This window comes from Ostrinia nubilalis, chromosome 20 (assembly GCF_963855985.1).
Source record: "Ostrinia nubilalis chromosome 20, ilOstNubi1.1, whole genome shotgun sequence".
In the NCBI taxonomy this organism is placed as follows: Eukaryota; Metazoa; Arthropoda; class Insecta; order Lepidoptera; family Crambidae; genus Ostrinia; species Ostrinia nubilalis.
This window is the reverse complement of record NC_087107.1, coordinates 4657373-4685217: the sequence shown is the minus strand read 5'-3', so window position 1 is coordinate 4685217 and position 27845 is coordinate 4657373. Positions and strand designations below refer to the sequence as shown.

At 35.9% G+C, this 27845-nt stretch overlaps 1 long non-coding RNA gene across 1 annotated transcript in view; it reads right to left on the bottom strand.

Moving 5' to 3' along the window:
* LOC135081523 (uncharacterized) overlaps positions 1 to 27845 on the bottom strand; it is a 162355-nt gene that overhangs the window by 101256 nt on the left and 33254 nt on the right. The window contains exon 2 of the long non-coding RNA XR_010259212.1: positions 27518 to 27550. This is a non-coding gene — a long non-coding RNA (uncharacterized LOC135081523). The remainder of the gene's footprint in view (positions 1 to 27517; positions 27551 to 27845) is intronic.

Genomic DNA, 27845 nt, shown 5'->3' with positions numbered 1-27845 from the left:
GTTTAAAACATCCGATATTTAATGTCGACTAAACAATGTCCATCTCATCAATCATTGGAAGGGTGTATTCACACAACACCTAGGTTTTGTATAAAGTCGATGGAGAATAGCAGAATTTGTATTTGATGAAAATTTTTAAGGTAACCCAGTTCGAATTTAACTTTTAACTTTAACTAAGTCGGAACGCGGAGATCATAAAATAATCCCCTTAAACTTTGAAATTAAACAGAATGCTTTGCTAATGAAATCCTCACCCAGCGTGGGAATTGTAAGCTAAATCATCCATTTGCCTCTAATTGATGATGATGATCATATTTGATGAGATAGATCCTTCTATTAAAAGTGGGAGGTCCGAATAAGTGTAGACAGACCCTAATACCAAATGAACGGTTCCGGCAATACATAGTTTAGTTCTAATGACCGGGCCGAATCGTACGCATATCGGAACTGGCCACTTCCGCGACAGCTTTCACGTTCTTATTGTCCGATTAGTTGCAAGGTGGTCTGATTTTGCAAATGCATTCTGAATTGAGATTTGGGATTTCTTTTTATACAATAAAATCAATTTACCTTACGTTTACCATAAAACTTAGTTTTGATATCTTAGGCTGAGTTGCACCACCTAATTTTGACCGTAACTATAACGATAACCAGTGCTTTTTGTGAAGTCCCTTGAATTTTATGGTAATATTTTCCAAGTAGTTACAAACTGAAAACTTTTAGGCAACAAATAGACTTCCACATTAATTTTGCAAATTCTTTGCACCTACTTACATGTAACAGTAACTTTATCAATAACGTAAATACTGTTACAATACACTCACCTATTCTTCCTCAAAATGGCTCATATTTATCAAGCACTTAAAGCGATAGGTAGCGTTTAACTATCTCTTGCCATCAACGACTGCATCTAAGTTAATGGGTTGAGCACAATACCCATAACCACTTTCCATGGGACATGATGAGCATAAGTGAAGCTGGTGCAGTGGGCTCAACTTGCACTGAGCATTCAAAGTTCAATCGATAGCTTATCAAACTATACGTTTTGTTACGAAATCTTCGTTGTTACATACAAGACACTAATTTTGAATAAGGTGTAAGGTTTGAAGAAAACTTAAGAATAGGATTCACACTTAAAACAAAAGGTTGTTAACATTGTAGAGTACAAGCATAATACGTATCTAGGCGTTCGTCATCATTATTTCAGCCACAGAACGTCCATTGCTGAAGATAGACCTCCCCCAATGATTTCCATTTTCCAGACAGACTGGTGGGTAGCGGCCTGCATCCAGCGCCTTCCTGCAACCTTATTATTATTATGTCTTGGTACCTTGGTACTATTACTTATTCTGTGGTCTTGGCGTTGCTTGAAAATGTTTTTGGTTTGCAATATGCAAAGCTATTTCAACATATTTAAAAGTGATTAGATTAGAAGTAACTTACAAATTATATCATTTCAGCCATCTCGGTAAATGGGATTGCTTCAGCCTTGTAGACCCACCCGGTCTACTTTTTTGTAACGTTGCTGGCTTTTCTCCACTTCACCTAGTTCCATTGTGTAGAACGTACTGATATTATAATAGAGATATTACAACTAAGTGACTTTCCATAACAAGGTATCAGTGGCTACGCCCTTAAAAACTGTCATTAACATACGCCGTGACCAGTGTAAGTAAACCATTTACTTCGGTTTCAGTGTTGCCAGACTGTTATTATTTAATTCTCTTCAGTAAGATGATAAAACTAAACATGAATTAGAAAATGAAAGCGAAGCCATTTACGAAATAAATGTGAACCAGTAAGTAGAATTGGAAAAAAAACGTGATGTAACTTTTTTTTTATCCACAACGAGGAAGCTCTTGGCCTGTATCTCACTAACTATACCTAAGATAGAAGTCAGACGAAAAAACTTAAAGGCATTGTATTTAAAACTATGTATTCTATGCCCGCGAAAATCCTATACATACTTTCTACAATTCATCCAGAAAATGTTCATGATCCATCACCATAATTTCGCTTTTTTAATATTAGTAATTCAAGATTCACTAAATATTTTCAGATATTTTCTCCATCTGGCAACCCCACTTTCAAAACTCACCAGCATAATGCTCTCGGACAAGTCACAAATTCATAACAATAGTTGCCTTGTTCACGTTTACACAGGCAACTTGTAATGTTTCAAAATTCCACCGAAGAAAATTGTAACATTGCATAACGAAGGACAGAAAGTTATGTATTTTGAACATTTCCACGATTGTGTAACGGAAATAATGGGCGTATGAAATTGAATATGAATGTAGGCTTGTCATGCTCAAGAATATTCAATAGATTAAATGGAAGCACACGGAATTCCCTGCTGTTGAAGAAACTCTTTCTTTTGCTGACGATATTGTTAGACAGTGGTTTTAAAAAGTTTTTAGTCAAAACAAATGAAAGTTTTTGGATTGACCATCATCGTCAGGTCACTTATGCACTCTCTAATTCAGGTACCAGAGACAAAAGAAGGACTTGGCCTATATTCCCCGCGTTAGTCAATCTTAGGATTAGTCTTTGGATAAAAATAAATACAGAGATATTCACACATTTCGAACACTGTTTCAAGTAGGTTAATATTTTTTTGTATCTCCAAAGAAGGTCTTATTTGTAATGAAATGGTTTGTTCAGAAAGGCCATGTAAGGCCAAACCACATTCCGCAGGACGTATTGTTAGTTTTACCACAATTGTTTGTTACTTTTTAAGTTTTACACACACGCTTGTAATTCTTAAGGCTTTGAGCGAGAAAACTAGTCGTTCACGCCAAAAGGAACTAAGCATTTAATACACATTCTTACTGTCATACCTTTCCAGGCGGCTATTAAGTTTTAGGTCTCCCAGATAATGCCCATTAAACAATAGTTCCACAACATACTGTCCAACAATACAAGCTTATCAGCGGATCGCGAGCCTGAAGGGCTTACAGTTACGCTTTCTAGCGCGACTATCGCATCGAAGAAGATTTATGCGCGTGCGCACTCAACCGAAGTAAGGCTGTAACGAGATCTAGACTGCCACTCATCCGGATAAATAGCTAGAACTGATAAACTAACCATGATTAAGCTTTAATCTAATAACAAGCTTACCTGAAGTTAGGCGACGAAAACAACAGTTAACATTTTGTTTTTTCTTTCGTTTCAGCCAAATGATGTCCACCGCTGGACAAAGGCCTCCCCCAAGGATTTGCAGAACGACCGGCTGCGCCGCCGGCATCCAGGCAGCTCTCGCAACCTTCACCAGGGGGCCTGCCCACACTACGTCTTCCGGCCCGTGGTCGAAACTTTTCTGCCCCAAAGGCCATCAGCTCTGCGAGCTATGTGCCGCGCAAATTTTGTATCATCATCATCAGACACCCTAGACAAGTTACACTTTTTGATCGAATCGAAAATCTAATCCGTCAAAACTTCATACAAAAAAATCCTTTCGACCATTTTTCGACTGGTTTGCGATTAAAATCTCTCTGTAATCTTATTATCATCGTGCTATCTCTAGAAGACAAAAACTGCTTACAATAAGATTATGTAGAACCATTTTAGTAATAATTATTTCTATCATGGACGATATTACGGTTATACAACAAAATGAACTGCATTTTATTAAATTGATGGAATGAATTACAAATTGAAAGTTTAATATCCAAATTACAGCAACGATCAATAATAAACGATTTATTAGATAAGATGCATTAGTATCTGTTATGAGCAAAGTGAATTTCATCATCATCTTAAATGATTACTATCATTACGAATATATGAGTTTAAATATTATAACAAGGAGCTCCAAGTGTTAAATGACTTTGTATAACCTTAAATTAATAGTTTTATAGTCTTATACTTCTTTCAGAATTTGTATCTCATTAACATACATAGAGACGGAGATTCAACAGTTATAAATAAAGTCTGATAATCCAAAGGAAGCAATTAATAGCCAGTTCATAATTCCATCCAATCGAAACGATCCATAAACGAAAGTAAATCAGAAATAGACCAAATTTGAGAATGCGGAAGACATAAAACAGATCCGAAGCCGAAATGCAACATCACAGGGCTCTTGCAACAACATGGCGCCTGAATAAATCCAACACTCTTTCCAGATCGTAATTCTTCAGTGTCTTCAGCAGTAAATCTCCGAAAATCTGATGCATCCCAAAACTTCCTACTGACAGGAAATTCGCTTCCACTATTTCTGAACGAGCGAAAATAAACGAAGCGTTTCCTATTACATCACTATCTAGAAACCTAAATATTCGATACGGTAATTAAAACACCATAAACTTTTTGCTGTGCGTTACAACATTCGACATTACACGCAAAATAGAGATACAGATCGAACGTTTCCTGATGTAACTCTATCCACAAACAAATCCCGGCGCATGATTGACGTTCGTTTTTACAAAACAAATTAGCTTTACCCATCCCTAAAGGGTCACACTGTGAAATGCGATTAACCTTATACCTATGACGTAACTTTACATTCTACATTCCTTTTGTTTGGATAATTTATCGATCTGACCGTTCAATCTAATAGTAAGACATTCTAGAAACAAACGAAATCGCAATGCAAACATATCTAAATAGATCTTGATGATGAATAGCATAACCAAATGCAAGTTAGATAACAAGTCATTCAATAAGCTTGATGAAACGTCATTCCGTAATGTATGTTCGTAATCCGTTCACATAAATCACATCAACGAACGTATTCGATTCCAAAGGGACAGTTTCTATAATTGTGATATTGATGTCATCTATAATTAAACGTCTTAGCGTTAATTAATTATGTTTCAAAACATCCTCAACTTCCTTTGTATTTATCATCGCCAATTAGGGCCAGTCTTCCGCGTCACTATAGTTTTCTCAGATCGTCAAAAGTAGAAGAAAACAAAAAGGCAGCTTCCTGCTTCTCGTAAAAACGACAATGTTTTTGGAGGAACACCGAAAAAATACCGTTAACCTAATAACAGCAGACCGCATCGTCATCGGTGTAGTTTCACGGGAATAGTACCTACTTCCGCACTTATTTAGGGCATATAGAAGTGTGTTTTATGGATAGAATGGTATGGAAAAATAATAATGAATTTGCAATTTGGGAAACTTACTTAGGCACGCACAACTTAGCGCAAGAAATGGACTTGCACTAGCAATTTTTTCACTAAGGTTTTTTTGGGCACAAATCCGGATGGCAATGCTTGGGATATTCCGTTTATTCTGCCTAAAAAGGTTCCAAATATGTATTAGGTTTTAATATCAAAAAATATTTGCCCACAAACTCTTGAAGGAGTTCAGTGGGATACGCTCTGTGCCTGCTACAACGTAGTAAAAGGAGAAGTTGCATTAATTTTAACCTGCTAAAGTGGGCATTCCAGGCCAGGAATAGACGCGCAGGATAGGGCGGCGTTAAAGCGATAATGGCCTGTCACACGCTAAAATCACATTGGACTTGGTTATTTTAGTGGAAGAAGCTTGTTTTGCTAATTCTAACTGTTTAACACAGCCAAAGCTATGAAGTGAAAACCCTTACACAATTTTGGTAATCGATGATAGACAGAATTTTTCCCGAATTTCTCTAATAGTGCAATCTCCTTTAGATTTGAATATTTCTTCGAGAAAATGTAACATAAAAAGTATAAAAACCTTATTTAGCGTATAAAGAAAATAAAAATATTATTTTTAAATAAGGATCAATATTTTCTAACATAAACAGCTATTGTTGAATTAAGTATATTACTTAAATTATTTTAGGCCACAGAGTTTTACAGAATTACACTTATGAAAACTATAATAACAGTTCAGATTTAGAGTCCAGATACCTAGCAATTTTGGGCTTAATTAAGTAAGTACCTACTTCCCGCTAAGTTATGTTAAATAATTGCAAAACCTACACGGACCATCGCCCAACGATTCCGACTTTCCAATTATCATGTTTGTAATCGTTTCTTTGACAGTTACATGATTTGAAAGTGACAGTTGGTATGAGTAAATATGACAGATCAGATGTTGAAGCGTATGATACCTACCTTCCTATGCTGTAACTTTTATTAACGTAGGAATAAAGGTGATTGTCGTTGATTGATTGCAATTGAAACGGCAATGCGCAGTGTCAGCTGAACACAAATTGATTCAAGATGATACATGATACAATTGATGTGTTCCCGCCAGAAGTAGTTACGGTCATTTGAATCCGAATACTATCGACAAATATCTGAAAGGTAGGCATTAATTTAAAACTCATTATGCAACGTATCATTATTGAGATGATCTTGATTATTGCATCTTGGAAAGTTTTGCCTGTGGAAAAGGCCACACACGACGTAAATCTTTCCCTCTTCTAATTGCGTGACTATACCGAATAGGTACCTAAAATCCATTTAATTTGTTTGTTATCTACTGCAGGAAAACGACCCTCTTCACCAGAGGCAAATGGAAGATTAGGCCGACATTCCCAACCCTAGTCAGACGAATTCCCTAATTACCCCAAATTGGCTATCCAATATTTAGAAATACATTTTAGAATTTCATGATATCAACTATCAGAAACATTTAATTTCAATAATGTGATTTCAGTATCTTCATCAACCGCATTCTTCAAATTGATGTTTCAAGATTGCTTTTCATTTCGATTATGTAAAACGCCACTATTTTAAGTCCAATCATGTAGTTCGTAATTAAATTCAGTGACATTTGCGAAACAATTAAATTACCGTTATCCGCTCAATCGCACCTGTCACCGTCAGCTTTCGCGCATCCGCTCGAAAAGAAACGAAACTTTGCGCAAAAACCGTCAAAGTTATGTGACAAACGTCACGCGTGTGTCACAAAGCTAAATGTCAATGGTTATGCGTGTGCGCATTACTAGGGTTACCAATCAATCAATCTACGTAAAGCAAAACGTTCAATACTAGACAAAATTGATAATTTTGAGTATGAACCTCATATTTACATATGAAGTTTATTGTGATTGATACAGATAGCCAGACAGTGCAATCATCTTAGGTTACTGTTAGAAAAAGTTTCTCTGAAGAACAGAAATCAATAGAAACAACCACGAAACTCTTCTTGTTTTTTCAAGGAAACCTATATCAAGTGGCAAGTGACAAAACTGTACTGTAACTGTACAAAACATATATTTATATGTATAGGGGTGTCATTCTGTAGCCTATCGACATTCAAAGTTAGTATATTCATTTGTTGCGGACGAAGAATGGGTAGTAATAAGTAAATCTTGATTAGAAAGAAGAAAGGGTGTGTTAACTAAAGGGAGAATTAACTTAATTTTATTGTAAATTAACACCACAAATATTTACCTATCAACTAGTTATCCCACTTCACTGCGTGCACTCCACACACATTGCCTACATGCGTTATTAATGGTAATATTATGTAGCAATGCGCCTGCGCTGCCATTCAGTACTGGAACGCCACATAACGCCTTAAGTGTCAGATAATTGTTTTTAAGCATTGTCAAATATTGCACAACCGTTATCAACGGTACACGTTTTATGGCATCTTGAGAAATGCATCGACTGGTTCGGATGTAACTAATTAAAGTTTATTATGCTTTTTAGGGTTCCGTACCTCATAAGGAAAAAACGGAACCCTTATAGGATCACTTTGTTGTCCGTCCGTCCGTCTGTCAAGACCCTTTATCTCAAGAACGCGTGAACGTATCAAGCTGAAATTCACATGAAATACTCAGGTCTATTGTCCCTTTAAGCTGTGAAAATATCAAACTTCTAAGCCAAGCCAATCAAAAGATACAGTCGATTATGTCGATATTTTCAACAAATTTTCGACACTCGCAAAGGAATCAAAACCTACAGGATACTTCCCGTAAACTCAGAATCTTGAAATTTGGCATAAAGCATTGTCATATAATGCAAATATAGGAAAAATTGCGAAAATTTCATTTTTTTAGTTATATAATATAATAAAAATATTTTAATAAAATGAAACTTACTACCTTATTTCTCACGAACGAATAAAGGTATCAAATTGAAATTTATACCAAATACCTAGATCTATTGTCCCTTTAAGAAGTAAAAAAATCAAACTTCTAAGTTAACGCGATCAAAAGATACAGCAGTTTATACCGACACCTTAGACGAATTTCCGTCACACGCTAGGGAATCAAAACCTACAAGGTACTTCCTGTGAACTCAGAATCTTGAAATTCGGCACGAAGCAACGTTATATAGTACAGATAAAGGAAAAATTGCGAAAATGATAAATTTGAAGTTATATAAAATTTAAAATATTATTTTTGCTTACATGACATAAAATATTTTTTTAATAATTATAAACTTACTACCTACCCTTTTTCACATGAACGCGTAGAGATATTAAAGTTGAAATTCATATCAAACACTTCTTAAATCTAATTGCCTCTAAACTGTGAGAAATTCTAAATCAACGCAAAAATTCAAAACGCTGAGGTAGGTACCTACCTATAATGCAAATATAGGAAAAATAAATAAATAAAAAATAATCATACCGCATATTTTGAAATTCGCCACTACTCGCAACGGAATCAAGTAAGTAATTTGATTTAATACGTCATAAATTGTAAACCGCTACGTTTGTACGGCGGAACCCTCGGTGTGCGAGCCCGACTCGCACTTGGCCGGTTTTTTATTAATTACAATCTAGCACTCATCAAATAAACTTCTACTGAGCTAGGATACTCACAATTTCACAAACCTTATCTATCCTAGATCCTAGACTATAGAACTAACGTGATCACCTAATTAGAGGGTTAATGAGGCTACGATGAGATTATAGGACTTCATCTCCATACAAAAATAAATTACTCAGAGTTACAACTTCTAAGGACTTAGGGATTTTTCTTCTAGTCCATATCAAAAAACTGCACAATTTTTCTTACTTATTTACTTACCAAATATATTTTTTATAATCACACTATTAACACTCGATTTGGCTGAATGGGTTTCTGCCATGTGTAACGAAGGCAGAGTGATTGTTTGTCAACAATAATAATTATTATTATTATTAGAGTCCTATTCCTGGCCGGGTGAATGTATAAAATTGTACTAAAACAAAAAAAACTATAAAAACAAACGAGAAACATAGTTATTTAATTTTTAGCGTTAAGAGCCGCATCTCAAACTAATTTGAAAATTATAAATAACTTGAAAAAATCGAACTGCCTAAGGCGGGAATTGAACCCACGATTTTTTCAAGTTATTTATAATTTTCAAACGAGAAACAGTTCGAAATTTAAAAACAGCTATCGTAATTACACCGATGTAATGCAATTTGCGAAGGCCTCGGCCTGAAAGCGTTTATCCCTTAAAAGTCTAGATATCAGTCATATCTGTGGTAAATCGCAATTTGCCAAGAAAGCACACATCGGTCGTGATCAACGAAGGCAGGGATGAAGAACCTCTAACAAGTCTAACGGAATCGCTATTTAAAGTAATCAGGAATGAAAAAGTATTACCACAGCTATGATACTTACAGGGTCAAGGGAGACAATTTTGAAGAAGAATTTGATGAGAATCTTTATTGGTTAAGAGGTGATGGTTTCGTAAAATTGTTTGATTTTAGCGAGTATTTTTTGCATTTTCAGTAAGAAATACCAACAACAAAAATTAACCCTTTCATTTTAATAATATCAATACTAAATAAAATTTACAATTATGTAATACGATATGTAGGCGATAATAGCCCAAAGGTGTTGGAATAACCGATTAGAGATCAGGGAAACGCTGGTTATAAAAACGGATTTCTTAACCTTTGTCCAAAACAAAACATATCCCGCTTTTCAATTATAAAACATTTGCTTCAAACAAAATCCGCCGATCTCAAATTCATATCATTTCAAAATGTTCTCCATTTCTGTCCTAAGACAATCGCTTTCTCGGATGTCTAGATAGCACGCGAGTTAGGAACAACGGTTTTGTCATATCACTCCCACGTTTATGCATTCGGCTGACGGCGCATGCGGCGCTCGCATGAGAAACACGATTATCAGATGCAGATCCGTTTAGGCTGTCTTCGCTGCTGAAAATGGTATTTTAGTGGGATTATTTGCCTAAGAACTTTATATTCCGATGATGTTCGTGTTATGTTTGGTTTTGTGCGTTTGTTTAACCCAAATTACCTCATTAGAAGCATCATCAACATCCTTAAAAGAAAAATTTTGGTGTAAATCGTCAGATTTTAGTTATAGTAAATACCTATGACAGTATAGGCGACTTTTGACTTAACCAGAGCTTACGTAAAAAGCTATATCTTCTCGGAAATTTCCGAACTGAAAACCATTATAAATTGAATGTAAACAATGTATTTAGAGACAAAGGAAGCTTTTCCTCGGTTCATACTTGTTTTTCCATCATTTTAGTCTTTCCATAAATATACCTTGAAACAAACAGACAAACAAATCTTCATTAAGCGTACAAACAATACATCTTGAACCAGAAATGGAAAGTCGAATTTATAGAGCAACCCTCGACACAACAGACCAAAGGGTCTACTTCACGAAACAATCTTATAATATTCTACTCTCTACTTGTCTCTCTCAAACACGCTAGCCCCCCAAGGTGAGTGATAGAGATGGATAGAGTCTAATCTTAATCATATCGCAGGTTATTTAACAGGTGTAACATTAATCGACGGCTTTATGCGCCCACGCACAAGGAAATCATACTTGCCATTCCTAAATCAAACTACGTTGAGTGAGAAACAATTGAGAAGGCACTATTATATTTATTGTAAAGGAAAAACAAGGACATGCTGGCCTTTTTGTATTCCTGATTCTTAAGTATTTTCACATAGAATAGTGGTGTAAGTTGCACGAGGTTTAAATGTAAGTAACAGCATAATGAAGAATGTTCACTAATTTTGTTTTTTAGCTTTCTGTATTCTCTGTTAAAAATAAAAAATACACGTGAAAGAATTATTTCGATACGTCAATTAGTTTCCAAGATATTGAATTTTAAAAGTGCGGGCGGCGGCCGGCCCGCCATTTTATGCGCGTGACGTCATATCACAGTGACTGGCTCATATTTGTATGGGTGGAATCTTGCAAGCTGAATTAAGACCCACTTCCAGGCAACCGATTAAGCTGAAATTTCGCAAACACATGTGATTTGGATGACCATGCAATATTATGATGACATGGTGCTGATCTGATGATGGAGCTGGAAGGTGGCCATAGGAACTCTATAATAAAACGACTTAAATCCATCGAGTTTGGGTTCGTTCGTTTTGTATTGACGAGTACTTTAATTCTATATAGTAATCAGGGTCTAATGATGGAGCTGGAAGGTAATTCGCAATAAAACGACACAATCGCATCAAGTTTGGGTTTGGTTCAATTTTAATTTCTGTGATGGGTCTGGGTGTTAATATGTATAATAAGTTTGTATTTACAAAAAAAAATGTATTTAAGTATGTTTATATCCGTATTAACACATTTTTACTGTTTTTATCTCATCTTCATGGAATCATCTTCTTAAGTTTACGGGAGACTTCCAAACCCAATGCATCACCACATCCTAACCCAAAATGACAGTTCGTTAAGACTTTCCCATGTCGTTACTGGTCATTTAGCATTCATTGTTAGAAAGCGCAGACAAATGGCTGGGCCAACAGGCTGGGACTAATAAGCCCAACAATACGCGTGGGCGGTGCGAAAGTGAATATTGCCAGCTATAGTTTGTTGACGGTCGTATCGTGATCTGCATTTGCACCTTGGAAACTTCCGCGATTGGACGTTATTGGGTATTCCATTAAGGTAATGAAGAAAGATGGACGTATCTGGTATCACCTTCTGAGACCTATACCTAAATCTACCAGCTCTACAACCAAATACAGATGTCTTCGTTAGCTACAGGCATGATGTAAGCTTCATTATTGAAGTTTCAGACAGAGAGAAGACGCAAATAAATATACAACCTAACAATCTTTCGCATTTATATTAATTCGGAAGGATTCAGAAGAACATCTGCCAAAACCAGCGTAGCTTCTTTCTTACTACGATGTCCATAATTCTGATGAGCTAGCTAGAGCTGATATTACCTGATCAAGGTAATCTCAAGTTTACATAGTACACCTACAAAAAAAACGTAATTAATTGCACATTATACCGTAGCCATACATCTTGTTGCAGAATTTTACTATAACAGCTCCATAAAAGGAGCCACGCCACACTATTTACTATTATTATGATATGCCGTCGCCTGCACAGTTACAGTAATGATTCAAAATGATTATAATTACATCAGTCGAAAGGTACCGTACAATTCCATCCTTAGGGCCTTACTAGATCTGAGATCTCAATGTCAGATTTCCAGGGACAATAAGTGTAAATTACAGGTCCAATACTGACAGTAAGCGGCGCTAATAGCTGCACTCAAAACAATATTATTTATCCCAGAGATCCACAACCTTTGGATACTTTTAACCTACATCATGACAGCTTAAGTCGTTAAGGTAACATGCCGATTCAACTACAGCGAAGCAGAAATGATCCCGTTTAACATCTTCGTGTGTTTCATTACGCTAAACATGGTTTCCTCATAATATTGAAGCTTGTGGGAATACTTTAAGGTCTGATGTCCTTGCCTCAAATGTTGTCCACTCCTGCCTTCTAAGAACATCGCCTACAACACCAATTACGTTTTCTCCTGTTATTTTGCGCGGCCCTGCATTTAGAATATTAAAACCGATCTTTACGAGTTGAAAGTAGGTATAATGTCAATGAAACTTTGACATTAGTGTGTGGTTTGTCTTCGAGATAAATATCCGAGAAACTGATTATAGTAAATCGATTAAACTGCCAATCGAATCATGTCTCATGTATCTATCTATTGTATTAGAGTAACTTATGAATAAAGTAATTTATAATCATGATGATCAATTTATTATAAATCTATGGTATTTGTATCTTTAATACAGTGTCTTAAGGTATACGAAATACATGCGAAATATGAAATTATTAATATAGCTCATTAATAAAGAACATGGCTAAGTCTGATAATGTACTGGCAGACGTTTGCAATATATTTACTCCGATGTAGTTCCTTTCTCTAACAAAATAGTGCCGGCTGTGGCCGCAACTCTTGTATGACATTTATGAAGGTTAGAAAACCACATAAAATATAATTTCCTTCCGATTGTTGTATGAACACCACCGTAATTAATTACATCGACAAGTGGTAATAACTTAATAAGTGAAAGCCGAAGATATCGTCAAAGTAAATCAATAGGGCTCAGTAACTAGAGTTATAAGAATTCTTATAATCAGTATGGAACGTGTTAGTAATGTACGAGTAATTTTATCTTTAGCACATAATGACAGACAACATCGCGAAGCCAATCAATTTTCTTTTTCAGCAGTGTTTTTTTTATGTGACAGGAAGCAAACGAGCAGACGGATCACCTGATGGTAAGTGATTACCGTCGCCCATAGACACCCGCAGACCCGGGGCGTTACAGGTGCGTTGCCGGCCTTTAAGGTGAAGATACGCTCTCCTCTTGAAAGCTTGCAGGTCGTATCCGTCCGGAATAGTGTAATAAATAAGTGGATTATCTTCATGAGTAAAAGTTAGATAATACGTAGATGGCACCAGAAAAGCGTCAATTATAACACTTTACTTTAAAAATCAACAACTTGACAGGTATTTAATGTTTACTAACCTGGTAGGTAGCTCTTGTTATCTTGTCTTCAGAGTTATGTCATCATTTGTAAAGCTTTCCACAAAAATATTAACTCCAACGTCTTTCGTATCTACGAATTCCACAACTCACTATCCCAGACTCAGTGCCAGTGTTACAAATGGGTTCGCCATGCCATCCCAGATATTCGCAACAATCGCCATCATACCTGAAATGCACATTTGCATAAAACTGTACTACCCTACATTTATCACAATGCCGATACGGCTGTAGCTCCCGACAATGTATCATTAAGGCTTGGTATTTCTGCTAAAGTAGGTATTTCGCGCTGTCAAAATCTGCGCGCGCAATACTTCGCCGAAGACAGCGCGCCAAAGAGCTCTCGCGGCTACACAGTATAGAAATACGCAGTTGGTTAGGTTAGGTTGACTTCCTTCCGTTCAAGCGTCACACTCACAGCACTTTCTAATACAAATCATATCCAAGTGATACAAATTAAAACAACTTTCAAAATTTTTGGGAATATATTTTAGAATCGAATAAATATAGAATATAACTGCCAAAGTAAACATGGTTCAAAGAGGCGTGGCGTTCCGCGCCGGCTAAAAGAATTTCAAGATTACGTCACCCGACCTATCGGTAGATCCTCGGGAGCTTGAGCGATTGGAAAAACATTTTATGATCAGTTACTCGTAGTAGCGATTATTTAGAGCTTGGATAATAAATTATAGTTGTTGCAATTCACAAAGCTTTGCATGTGGTTAATTACATTAATCAGTACACGCATCAATTTTGTTCAGTCTTTTTGTTTATTAATAAATAAAAATATCATACTAAAATTGCATACATATTTGTTTGTATTGGTCTGGGTGTTTTCTTTCCATAATTTATGTATAACATATGTACAGGGCTCTGTATCGAAAATCACTATGAGCAATAAGCATCACACACGGTTACCTGGAGTGCATTCCGCAGCAAAAAGCTTGCCATCTTAAATGAACGGTATAATATCGAGGTTTCGTCAGTACAGTTGCGAACAAAGGTGTTTGTGTAGTGTAGTTGAGTTGAGAGGTCAGATAATTGAAATGATAAAACGAACATTTTATTTTTTAAATACATTTTAAAAATAATTTACATTACAGATAAAAATGAGAGGATGACATTGCAAGGTGGTGCCAGTCCAGTCTTAAATCCGTTGATATATGCTGTGGTGCCGCCATAATATAATCTTTTCTATTTTAAACTTTCGCGCCTAATCTAAGGTTTTTTTTCTAATCACATGAATATCGGTGTTTCGCCAGCAGACACTAGAATCCTTCCTCCTTCCGCATTTCTTATCTTCCCTCTCCCTTGCACGCATACAAGGTGCCCTTGAGCGAGTGAGAGGAAAGCATCGAGGGATTCGCAACATTTTACGCCCACTACGTGGACACAATCGCACCTCAGTTTGGCTCGCAATGTGACGTTGAAAGCAGCTCCCGCGCCGCGTTCAGTCCCACAGCTCTGGACTGAATTTATTTATCGTTTTATATTGTGTTAATCGCATTTTGGAGATCTCCCGCGAGTGTATTTCGTGGACCACATATAGTGCAGTACATTGGGTGTGTGAAATACCTCCTAACTCGATCATCATCATCGAAGAAGACGTCCACGTAGACGATACCACCTGGACGCCAGCGCCCGGAATCCCAGCTCATCATACCAAGGATCTTGCCTACAAATATCTCTCGTGAGTCTTTTACCTTTCACATTTCCATCCTTCTCATGTGTTTGCTGGCCCACGTTCACTTTTATTTCTCATTATTTTATGGAGATCAATTGTCATTCAAAGCAAAATAGTACAAACCGCAAAACCAACACCTACAGTCCACTCCAGGAGTTTCGACTTCTAACCGCGGTGTGAAGGGAATAATTTACTTTCATACTAACGGTGGCTCCATATTGTTTTTGGCCACACCATGCTGCATCTGCCATGTTTTTGCCTAAAAGATTCTTCTATCTTTCGGACTTTTTGCAGTCAAACTGGTTTTGACCGATTATGAGGTGGTCCCTGACAAGACAGAAATTTGGTAAAATGGTCCCTCATGACTTAAAGGTTAAGAACCACTGCTCTAGAGACTCAAAACTACAAGGATACACATGAACTCCAGTTTTAAATCCGTTGATATCTGCTGCATCTGCCATGTTTTTGGCTATAAGATTCTTCTATCTTACGGCTTAGACCTTTAGCTACAGACCTTAGACAGTATTTTTGTGAAAATTCTTACGCATGGTGGAGGAAGGGACGCTCTAGACACTCAAGTCTACAAGGAGTCACTTGAACTCCAGTTTTAAATCCGTTGACATCTGCTGCATCTGCCATCTTTTTGGCTAGAAGATTCTTCTATATTGCAGCTTAGACCTTTAGCTACAGACCTTAGACAGTATTTTTGTGAAAATTCTTACGCATGGTGGAGGAAGGGACGCTCTAGACACTCAAGTCTACAAGGAGTCATATAAACTCCAGTTTTAAATCCGTTGACATCTGCTGCATCTGCCATCTTTTTGGCTAGAAGATTCTTCTATCTTACAGCTTAGACCTTTAGCTACAGACCTTAGACAGTATTTTTTATTATTTATTTGTGTCAGTGTGCTCTTCTAAAGAGTGTAAGACGATTGTATGTAAGTACTATTAAAATGTAATTTTAACTCATTGGTTTTGTCTCATATTTAAGGAATGTACTATGTATCATGAGTAGAGTCTTCGTTTAAAAGGATGCGAACGATTTAAATTTCAATAGGTAGACAAAATTGATAATTTTTAATTATCAAAAATTTAAGCTTTCTCCAGTAACACTGATATTATTATACTGTGACTCATCAAAGTCATCATTGTCAAAAATATTGACAAATCGCGAACTGTCACGGCCAAAAAACTGACACGCGTCCATCCTCCGTAAGCGCCACCGCGCGACTGATTGAGATTGTCCAAGCCGTCATGGACGATTTTTTCCACATTTTTTAACATTGTAACTAAACAAGACGCAATATAAAAATTTCATCCGTTAAAAGCCCTCAAGTTATTTCTGAACTTTAGTTTAGTAAAAGATTTAGAATCTCAAATCGCTTATTTTAAAAATAAAACCATAAATAGAAAACGAATAGAGGTAACTTTGGGAATTTATTCTATCGAGTCAACTTCATCAAATCGTGTTTCCATCCGTTAATAGCCCTAGAAAATATCCTCAACTATGCCCAATATAAATCTTAGCCTTTAATTTTACTGTTTAGTACCTCAAAAATGAAAAATGAAAACCTCATTTTCGCCATTTTCTCTGCTACCCGGCCTTAAGATCTGATACTGCTTGAGAAATGGAGCTTAAATAGTTTAGCTGTAGGAGTTTCCTGGCAATTTAATTAGATTTTGCCAATATGCCGCAATTTCAATTAAACGTTTAGCTTTTATTTAAATAGTAGGTACCATAGAATAAATCAGTACCTACAGTAGGTCCCTGTATAAAATTAAAGATTAATAATCCTAGTACCTTTACCGATTAATATTTAAATTAAATTTATTTATTTGGTTCACCAATACATTGTTACACTAATACATTTTAGTTTATCAAATACAATTATTAGGACTAAGTGTACAACTATAAGTAGGTAAACACCACATGCATAAGTGAGTTGTTAAAGAGTGATAGAGGTATCTATGTAAATTTTAATGCAACAATTAATAGTGAATATATTTTTTTATGATATGGAAAAAATAGGGATTAAATTAAGCAAACTCTAACTGATGTATCTGACGCTTAATTTTGTGGATAGATGTGCAAAATAGGGATAGTTGGTCGCAGTATTTATTTTGAAGCTTACAGAGTCTCGAAACCGGGGAATTGGAACCTATCAAATTAAGATTCCATGTAATTAACATTATTGTAACGCCTGGTAATACAAATTTAATAACAAATGTGGCGTAAGAACGTCATTAGCGTTAGCTAGGCTTATTGCCATCAATTCTCAATTTTATGGTCACTGATCTCTAGAAACACATTTTTATTTGGTCCATCAGTCAGAGATTTCCCGGCGTTTTTGTATGCGCATGGGCATCTTAATATACTTGGATTTACTTCAGAAGATCAGGTAGAGGCATGTCGCATGTGGATTGCTTTTTTATCCAGCATAAATTATTCCTTGCCGGTTAGATGATATGGTGGTATTTAAGCTTCTATTGACCTCATTTTCTCTAAGCCGAGAAACTATGATTTCTAATAACCAATTTATATTTTTTCACAGCTCCTGCTAAGCTTTCATAAACATAAAGTATTAAGAGCAATATAATTTTTGTTGGATAATAAAACAGGAATGGAGGAGAAAAACTAGATATACTGGTATCATATCTGATCATGAACGTGGTCTGGTAATGTTGCCATATAGGGATCCTGGTTCTTTCTGGTTAAAATAAAAGCTATAAAGTTTCTTGTTTTGAACGCTCAAAAAAATATTGTTTTTATTTTTATCAGGATCTAAGATACTTACTTGTGAAGTTCTTTTTTTATTAAAGCTTTTTCCTACTAGATATAAATTATTACAATGAATACCCCTAGCCACAATCCAATGGCATGGCATAAAATTCCACCAAGCATCAACTCAACAAACAATAATTTGTCTCCAGTATTCCCTCAAGTTATTTCCATACCGCTGTTTTTGTCCCGGAATGTCGTCTCTCGCGCCATTATAGCACAGAATAAATACACTACGGCTCATTTGCCGGACCTAGTTGCTCCTGCGCACGGAACTAACGCGCGTTTAATGCTCAAGAACGCAGGAACGTAAGACCACTCGACCAATCACCAAAATTTGGGACGCTCGAGCGGAAAACAAGAGTTTGCGGGACATTTTGTTAAAATTGAGGAGCACGCACGAGTCTCAAAGCAACATTTGTGTAATAACATGAGTCTACTAGGTACTTACAGATTGACGTAGGTAAGCAAAAACAATAAGCTAACGGGACATTTTAGTCAACTTAGGCTGAGTTGCACCACTTAACTTTGACCGTAACTATAACGATAACCGGGGTATTTTGTATGGAGTTTGACAGATTTTTGACGTTTGTCAAAGTTAAAATGGTGCAACCCAGCCTTAAAAGTTAAAATTGAAAAACCTGGGTCTCAAATTAAGCAACATGTATTTACAGAATGACGTTTCATCCGTGATCACAAGTATACTACGTTAAAGTTTTGACGCAACGAGATTCCTTCGTGGAACAGTTTGTTTATAAACAATCGGTCGTTAGTGGAGTTTAGAGGTAATGTATTGTACCCAGCAACATCACATCAAACTATTACAAATGAGGTAATTCTCCAATGGATATTGAACTTCCCATCTTCATTATAAGGTTCAATACAGAATAATTTAACGTCATAATAGCGCATGCCAATAGTTAAGTTAGTAGGTACCTAAAGTGTATATTGCGAATTCCTACGCTACAATGGAATGTCTGTTGAATCAAGTACCAAAGTGATAGTAGAAAAGGGCTATATTACTTAAAAAATGGTGACTGAGTTTCTTGCGCTGCTTCTTCTCAGCACTGACCCATTTGTTGTCCCGAAGCAGTGGTAGGGTTAATAATACCACCCTCTAATAGAGCCTGAATGGGTACCAAAGGCTGTTTTTAAATAATTTTATTACAGCGTTTGATAGTCGGCCAATCACGTCAGTCCCGTAATTTACTTACTTAATATGTAATACAGTTAAAGTTCGATGACTTGCGTATTGTCGCAAAGCACTTCGTCAGCAATGGCCGAAACAATCAGACGTCATCGCCTACAGTAACAGTAAGTTGTAAGTTACAGTTGCAGTCGAGCGCAGCCACCCACACTGTAGAGTCAACAGCTGCATACATTTTATTAATATAAGGCACAGACAAGACATTAGAGAGAGTAATTTGCCTAAATCTCATTGTTTAAGAGTGTGTTACGGATATTTATATCTTGCATTTCGTAACAGATAAATTACAGTCCACTAGCACTGCTTGCGCTTTATTGAGTCTCTACATTTTGCACTTCTTGCATTTTATTATTCCCTACTCTACCTTGCCTTCATTTTGAAGAAACCTTATTCTTATTAAACAGTTTAACAGAGCATCATAGATTATCTCCGTAATGAATGTTCTGATCCCAGCCAGAATTACAGCAAAGTCTACTGAACGTAAGATTTATTATCTGTTAGTTATCATATTATGAAATAGTATTAAGTTCAGCTCATTTTCAGCCGCCAGTAAGTAACTCCTCGATTAAGGAACTTCCATTTCCAAAGTTTATCCTATCATGTTAGTTGTATTGTATGCCTGAATGTCAACCCTGGTCTTGTCACAAATCTGACAGAATAACTTAATGGTTTTTGACATGACTCCATATTACCAAAACGGTTTAACGTACCTCCGAGGCATCATATTCTACCTTTTTATGACCTTCTGTGTTAATTAATCTTTGGCGTGATCTCCTACAGCTCCCAGCTATCTCGTGCGGTGTTACATCACAATCGGACACCTACGGGAGTCGCCATCCATATTCATCAGCTTGTTTGAATAACCGGTGCATTACTACCCGTTGTTCCTCCTATTTTCTACTGATTAATTTAGTTGCAAGTATAAAGACAATTTAACTTTCCCCTGGGACAAACTTTGCCTTCAGTGAGTTTTCAATGGCAATTAGATTAGTAGTTGTTATGGAAATAGTGATCTCTTTGAAAATTAGTAATATTTTCTTCTTGAATTGAGACCTCTACTTTGTATGAATAAACTACGTTTTAACGTTAATTCATAGTATTATGTGTCGTTTGGCCTTGAGTATTCAAATAAAACCTACTTCAGATCTACTATTTCATCAGCGTAATAATTACGCAAGTTAATCGCGTACAAACCATTAATTTGTCCAGTGGCGCTATGGTCTTTAAAATAGTGATGTGCCACTAACAATAGAATCGTAGTAGAGTAACTTCCTTGGAATAGGTTCATGGTTTTTTTACGATACGATACGATACGATACGATACGATAGTGCTCACCCAGCCAGGACGAGGCCTGCTCCGGTCAAACCGGCATACCAGGAGGCACAATTTTAAGGAAGGACACGCTCTGGGATGGGAGAGGACGGCCGACTAGCCGCTGCGTCTTTAAACCGCAACCGGTCGACCACAACCAAGTAGATATGCATCCTGAGCCTGGTCTAGGAAAATAGGTAAAGACGGGTTATCGTTGATAGGACTGAGCGTTGATGCGATGAGATGGGCGGTCTGGCCTTTGATGAGATGGCTTTGGTTGTTCTTGGTTCATGTACTGCTGCTAGACTAGCCTCGTTGTTCTCTTGATATCTGCGGTACTACGTTTTTGTCGTCTCTGTATCTTCCAGATTAAATATTTCTTCTACTTCTTTTCTTAATGTCGTTGGAAGGACTAAACGCGTGGTGCGATGAGATGGGCGGTCTAGCCTTTGGTGAGGGAGGTGGCTTGTTTATTCTTGGTTCTCGTACTACTGTTGGACTAGCTTCATTGTTCTCCTAATTGTATCGTCTTATTTTCTGCCTATATATTCCTCCAGGTCAAATATTTCTTGTATTTCTTTTCTTTAGCTTAATCTGGCTTTTAGTGAGACGGCTTAGTTATTCTTAGTTCTTGTACTGCTACAAGACTAGCTTCATTGTTCTTCCGATTTTATGCTTCTTTTCTTCATATCGTTGGTGGGACTGAGCGTTGATGCAATGGGATGGGCGGTCTGGCTTTTGGTGAGGCGGCTTGGTTTTTCTTAGTTCTACTGCTACAAGACTGGCTTCATTTTTTTCCAATTTTATGCTACTTTTCTTGATATCGTTGGTAGGACTGAGCGTTGCTGTGATGAGACGGGCGGTCTGGCCTTTGGTGAGATGTATTGGTTCTTGTACTGCTGCTAGAATATCTTCATTTTTCTCCTGAGGTCTATGTTAGGTAGGTACTGAGTTTTTGAAGTCTTCTTCTTTGTTCACATGTTCCGGGTCAGATATTTGTTATGCTTCATTTCTTATTTCTTTGTGTCATAATTGAGTTTGTTTACTCTTTTCTATTTCTTGGATAGTAGATGTTTAATTTTTAGTTCCATTTATCCACAACCTCTTAAAAACTTGACTCTTTTTTTTTTAAACTAATTACTACGGCGATAACTGTGGTTTTGGGTTTTTGTCGTCTTCTTTGTTGTCTGTTTTCCCTCGGTGAAATATTTCTTATATCTATTTTTTTTTTATCTTGGGCTAAATAAATCTTCTCTCTTTGATTATTTGATTTGTTTGCACTTTTGACTATTCCATCGATATAATTATGCGGTTCTGGGTTTTTGTCGTCTTTTTCGCTGTCTTTTGACATTATTTTTCAATATCTAATGTTTCTTGTGCTGCTTTTCTTATTTCTTTTTATGGTGGGTTAATTTAGTCTTCTCTCTTTTGTTTCTTGGATAGTGCTTGATGCGGTAAGCGGACGGCGGGCCACTAAAAACGGCATTTTAGGAGCGCGTTCATATTTTCCTAACATTAAACGGTTCGCCTTGGTGTAATCTAGTATGATTTCTTTTTAGTTCAATGATCTTTATGCAGGGTGATTGTTACATTGAGTTTCTTCCATCCTTTCCATCAGGTTTTTATTTCTTCGCTGTTTCGTGGATATTTTTTTTTCCGTGGATATTTTTAATTTCTTTTAGCACTTAAGTTATTTTCCTATGTCTTCAAGATATCCATGAATTGTCCTCTCGAGGCAAAAGACAGTGCTAACTGCCTCGTTGGATTAGGTTTTTATGCTCTTGGTGTAAGAATGTATTCTCATAGAAAAGATCTTATTAGATTCAAATTTTCTGGTTGAAATCCGTTTTCCGATGAGGTTGTAGAGCAGAGTTTGTTGAGCTGTATGTGTACACTGTAGGTTCACCTTAAATTGCTTGCAATCTGCAGTTTCTTATTGGAATACGTAGTTTCTGCAATCGATTTGAATATTTTGTGGTTTCTATAGAATTTCTTCATTAAATAGTAAATGGTAAGGTTTTAGTTCCAGTTTTGAGTTTTCTTGCTATCAAATAGGTTACTCTTTCAATTTTTCGATTCCGGTGAGCTGATGTTCTGTTGATAGTATTTGTCTACGCATGTGTTAAATATGGCAGTAATCCTGATTCTTTTAGGCTCAAGATTTCTTTGATGATTTTCCAGGTACCTAGTCTGCTCTTTGATTGCTGATTCACCGCTAGGTTTATATCTCTCGTTAAAATGTACAAGATCTTGTCTGGTCGCTTTTTGATAAAGTCTGGGATACATAGGTTCGTCGTTGATATGGTAAGCTTTTTCTCAAAGTAGGTAGATATTTTCCATCGCCAGGTAGTTTGAAAGTGTATGCCTTCGTTTTTTAGCTGTAGAAAGGGGCTTATAACTAGAGGGTTAGTGAATTATGACTAAATTGTTATTGTATTTCGGTCTTTTGTGTTTTTTTTTCCTTGGCAAAAGTTTTATGTGAGGACGCCTCTTTTTTGTAATTATACTTTTGAATGGATTACAGCTGTGTGCAGATGTTGCTGACCCTTGGGTTTCTTTTGTTTATATTACGCAAGGTTTCACTTTTGTTTCTGTGGGATAATTTGTGTGCGTTTCGTGAGAAATTTGTTTTTGTTTGTGTGTTTGTTGCTTGTATCTTCTTTTGTTAGTCCAATATTAGAATTAAGTTATTGCTTTTTGGAAACTTTTTATGGTGACAAGATGTTTCTTTGGTTGACCTTTGGAAAGTTGGCGCAATGGGTTTTTTTTTTGTTTGAATGTATTTGAAGACTTTACATCTGTAGGGATACAGTGATTTTTTTCCCCGACTATTTATTGTTTTACGGCACAAAGGTCCGTTTCCTTGATATTAAAGTGGTATGTAAAATGAGAAGTAAATAAGGGCTACTAGTTGTTATCTTTAGTTAGCAAAGTAAATACTGAATCTACCTAGGTACTATTTATTATAAGAGATGATTTAGCTAGGATTTAAACACACTGCTTTTGTTTTTTGCGACTGGGATTTATATTGACAGTAAGTTGTGCGCTCGTATGCGCGTTAATTTTGGTATAAACAATTTTTACCTAAATATTGTTTTTTTTTAAAGTTTTTGAGTAAACACAGTAGATATTGGATATGTCAATATAGAAAAATAAGGAAAGATCTCACCAGGTTTCGCCGATTTAGCTGATTTTGTACTCCTTTGACTTAGGTGTTGCTCTGGTACCTGGAGGCTTTTCCCACTCACTGTGTTGGCGGATTTTTTTTCTCGTATATCATGTACCTATTAATTTATTTAATTTAGTTAAATATTTTTTTTTTTTTGGAAGAAGATGATTGAATATACAGTAAAAATATGTAATTATATTATGATAAGTACATATGCTGCGTTTTTTTTTTAATACTAAATTTAACACTGGATGCTAGTTCTGATAAAAGTATATCAGAATATTTGCGATTTTAGTTTTAATAATAGGAATCGAGCTTTATATATTTGGGTTATCACTCTTGTAACACTGTTACCTATTATATTATTGAATTTTGATTTGTTTTCGTGGGATTCTCACTATTGTAACACTGTATTGTTTTATATTTAATTTTTACATGTTATTTAATTTTGGTTAGTTTTCGCTTGATTATCACGATTGCAGCACTGTACTAATTATGTTAATTAATTTGATTTGTACTTATGTTATTTTTGATCACTTTGTTTGTTGGTTTACGTTCCACGGCTTAAAATGCACTTTGGGTTTACGACCGTTTGTATTATACGCGGTAGGGCTTTGCAAGTTGCAAGGGTCTTTTCGGGTCGGACCGTCTGGAGCGCACGTGTTGTGCACGTCCACTCTCGAACGCTGCCCAAAAAGGACTCGTTCATGGTTTTTTTACGTCAATAAATTAGTACGAACTTAAGTATCATAACACCGAACATGCTTTATTAAATTGAGCCGTTCAAGTCATTAACCTTTTTTTTCCAGCTTAAAAAGAAAGCTCTGGTAGGTACATAATTGTTTATTTGTAACTAAAAAAACTTTTGCATGCTTCCTCTTCCTCTGTTTTATTTTATTTTTCCTCTATCTCTATCTAATCTGATTTGTATTTTGTTGGATCTTGAATTTAAAAACGCGTTCAATATCATCTCTAAAACTTAAATAATGTAACCTATCATGTAACACTTACATTGTAAGAGCCTAGATTTCAAGAGATTACATCGCGTTTCGTGTCGTCCATATTAGTGCGGCAGACATTTCATTCTTCCAAAATCGACAAATCCCCATCACTACGTCTCCGGGTCATCGCCCTGTCCCGATACAGAGCCACAAGGCCACCGGTATTGTCCTCGTAGTTGACTTGGCAGGACCGTGGCGAAACGGTGGCTAATCCGCCACCGCGTGGCTCTTTGAACTGTGGTCATAAACACGTCACATTCTAGCTTACACCGACATGCATTTTGCACGTCACATTCTAGCTTTGGTCAGTTTTGCTTATCTTTTTGACAGCTTAAGTAGCATGGCTAAATGGGCGTCTATTTTAGTGATATCCGACATAAAGTAAAATAAAGCACATCATAAATAGTATAATCATTAACAAGTAAGTTTCTGCTGTTAAAACATAGTAGGTATTATTTTTAAAATTAATTAAACTGAGTACCTAATTAGCCTTCAAAGTTCAAGGACTTCTTTTCACAAGTTTACAAAATGTAGAATCTAACAAAAACATGGATAAATTATGTATGTGTGTAGTGTATGTAAAGAATACTAATGTGTATTTTATGTTACATTAACTTACAATATTGTAAAAAAAATTGCAAATGTTAAATACAAACTACGAAGTTTTAAGTGACAAAAATAAAGCACAGAACGCGTTTTGAAGAATAATATTAATATGTTACTAGGGTATGCGGGACTATTTCCACCTTTTGTTCCCACCGCTGCAACTCCTGTAAGCCAGGATCTACAGCTGCGGTCAGCCAATAAAAACCCAACCAGTGAAGGTCAAGTTTGTCCTAGAGGAAAATTAAACTGTCATTGGACCCGCAACGAAATTAATCAGAAAGAAGAACATAGGTGAAGTTCGAAGTTAAGGTTCGACTACTGTTACTATAAGGGATGCACCGCACGCGTCTCTCCCTAGCGCACGAAAGTTTTATTGCCCCATCGGCAGCGAGTCTTTGACTTTACTATAGGGTATATTAATATTGGCTACCACGCGGCCACGCCACGGTCAATAACTCTTGACTATAAGCTTTTACTATAATAACATCAAGCTAATCAGTTCAAGCAAATTCACACCACAGATGACTCATTTTACGCCAGAACTACAACAATACGAAAGTAGATTGTCTAAAGTAAAATCTGGGGCATTGGATCTCAACATTTCTTTTTTTACGCAACATTCCATCAACAGAATCAAAATATTGAAAGAATATTAAAACATAGACTTTTTTCTTCAAAATAAACTAAATTGGAATATCAACATCCTAATATTGGACCTAGATCTGAATTTCAGGGAATTTCAACATTGTCTCGTTGATTTTAGTCAATACTTTTACATCACATTACCTAGGTTTTTTTTAATTTATTTTTTAAATAAAATAAATAATTATCCTTGGACATTTTACACTGCGCTTCTAGTCTAGTCTAGGTTACTCGTTTTATGCAAAATACTTGCAGAGGGAGAGGAATTTTCGTGATTTTTGCCTTCACCCTAGAACTGGCACAATGTGAAGATAAAAGGGCCTTGTCAGATTTCCTCAAAAGTATTTTCTTCTCAGTTTTGTACGATACGTCGGTACGTACAGTGTTTATTTATTTGTAGTAGTAAGACGACTAAAGTGTACAGTAATATATTTGAGAACCACTGGTCTATTAGAGAATGATCCACCGACCGTAAAATGACGTTTGATCGGCGAGCCAGTGAACCGTACTCTCAAACGTCTTAATTCACGGTTCAGTTCAGGTTTATTTCAACTGAAGCGTTTAGAACACACAATAGGAACTATTGTACGAATGTGTTTTGACATGGTGATTATTCGTGCAGAATTCTAAAGTGAAACGAATTACCAAAATTAAATATGATTTGTGACGAATTTAAATGAGAAATGAATAATGTATTTGTTATCTTACTGAAAACACTTGCAGTATTTTGAAAATAAGTAATATTCGCTAAAACCACAGCATTTCTAATGAAAACATTTGTATTTTCAGTCAGACAGCGAAACAGTTTGGTTAGTATCTCTAATTTAAACTTAAAATAACTTTTTAGTACCTATTACAAAAAATACTTTGTAATTCTTATTTTTTGAATTATAATAAACCAAAAATTCCGAGTTTTTATCCTTGTAATTATAAATCAAGTTTATTATTATTTCTAATCATGTTATTTCATAATCAATTGTGCCACACAAATTCAATCAAAGAGGATATATCAAAACCACATTAGCGATAATTTGAAGCATTATGTCATAATGAAATAAACATTAATTGGACTTATAATGTAAATAAAACAATATTTGATGTCTCAATGCCAAACGTATTTGAAATAATAGTAAAAATAATGAGTAAATGAGTAATTTATTGTGGATATGCCTACTTATATCATCAATCATTATGAACTTACGTATTTCATAATACACTATTACAGGCACACGTTTTTCCTTAATTGATTCATTATACCTAATCCAGAATATTATTATACAAAAATACATTAATATCAATCTGAAAAGCACTTTACTAATTAAATCTTACATGTAATGTACCTACATATTTGGTTATTTTATTTTATAACATTTTGGCCGAAAAATATATCTTAGGAGAGTTTATTACCTAGATAGAGCGTTCCATTATCCCAGCATTCACCTGCAACAAAAAACAAAAATCATTAAACACATCATCAAAATAAGTCGTCTATTTCCCTATACTATAAAGTTAGTAAGTTACGCGCACTGAGTCAAAACCATAAATGTGCCCAAGTTATACTAGGCGGCCATCACATTCTAATCTAAGAGATGACCGGAGCTTTGGCTTCCCGCCAACAGCCCGGGTATTTTAGTCCAGATCCTTTTAAGTGTTTTATTAATTTCCCACAAGTTATTTCTTCGGAGCTCTGAAATATGGTGGCGAGACTAGAGGTTGCAATCGAATATTCGAATAT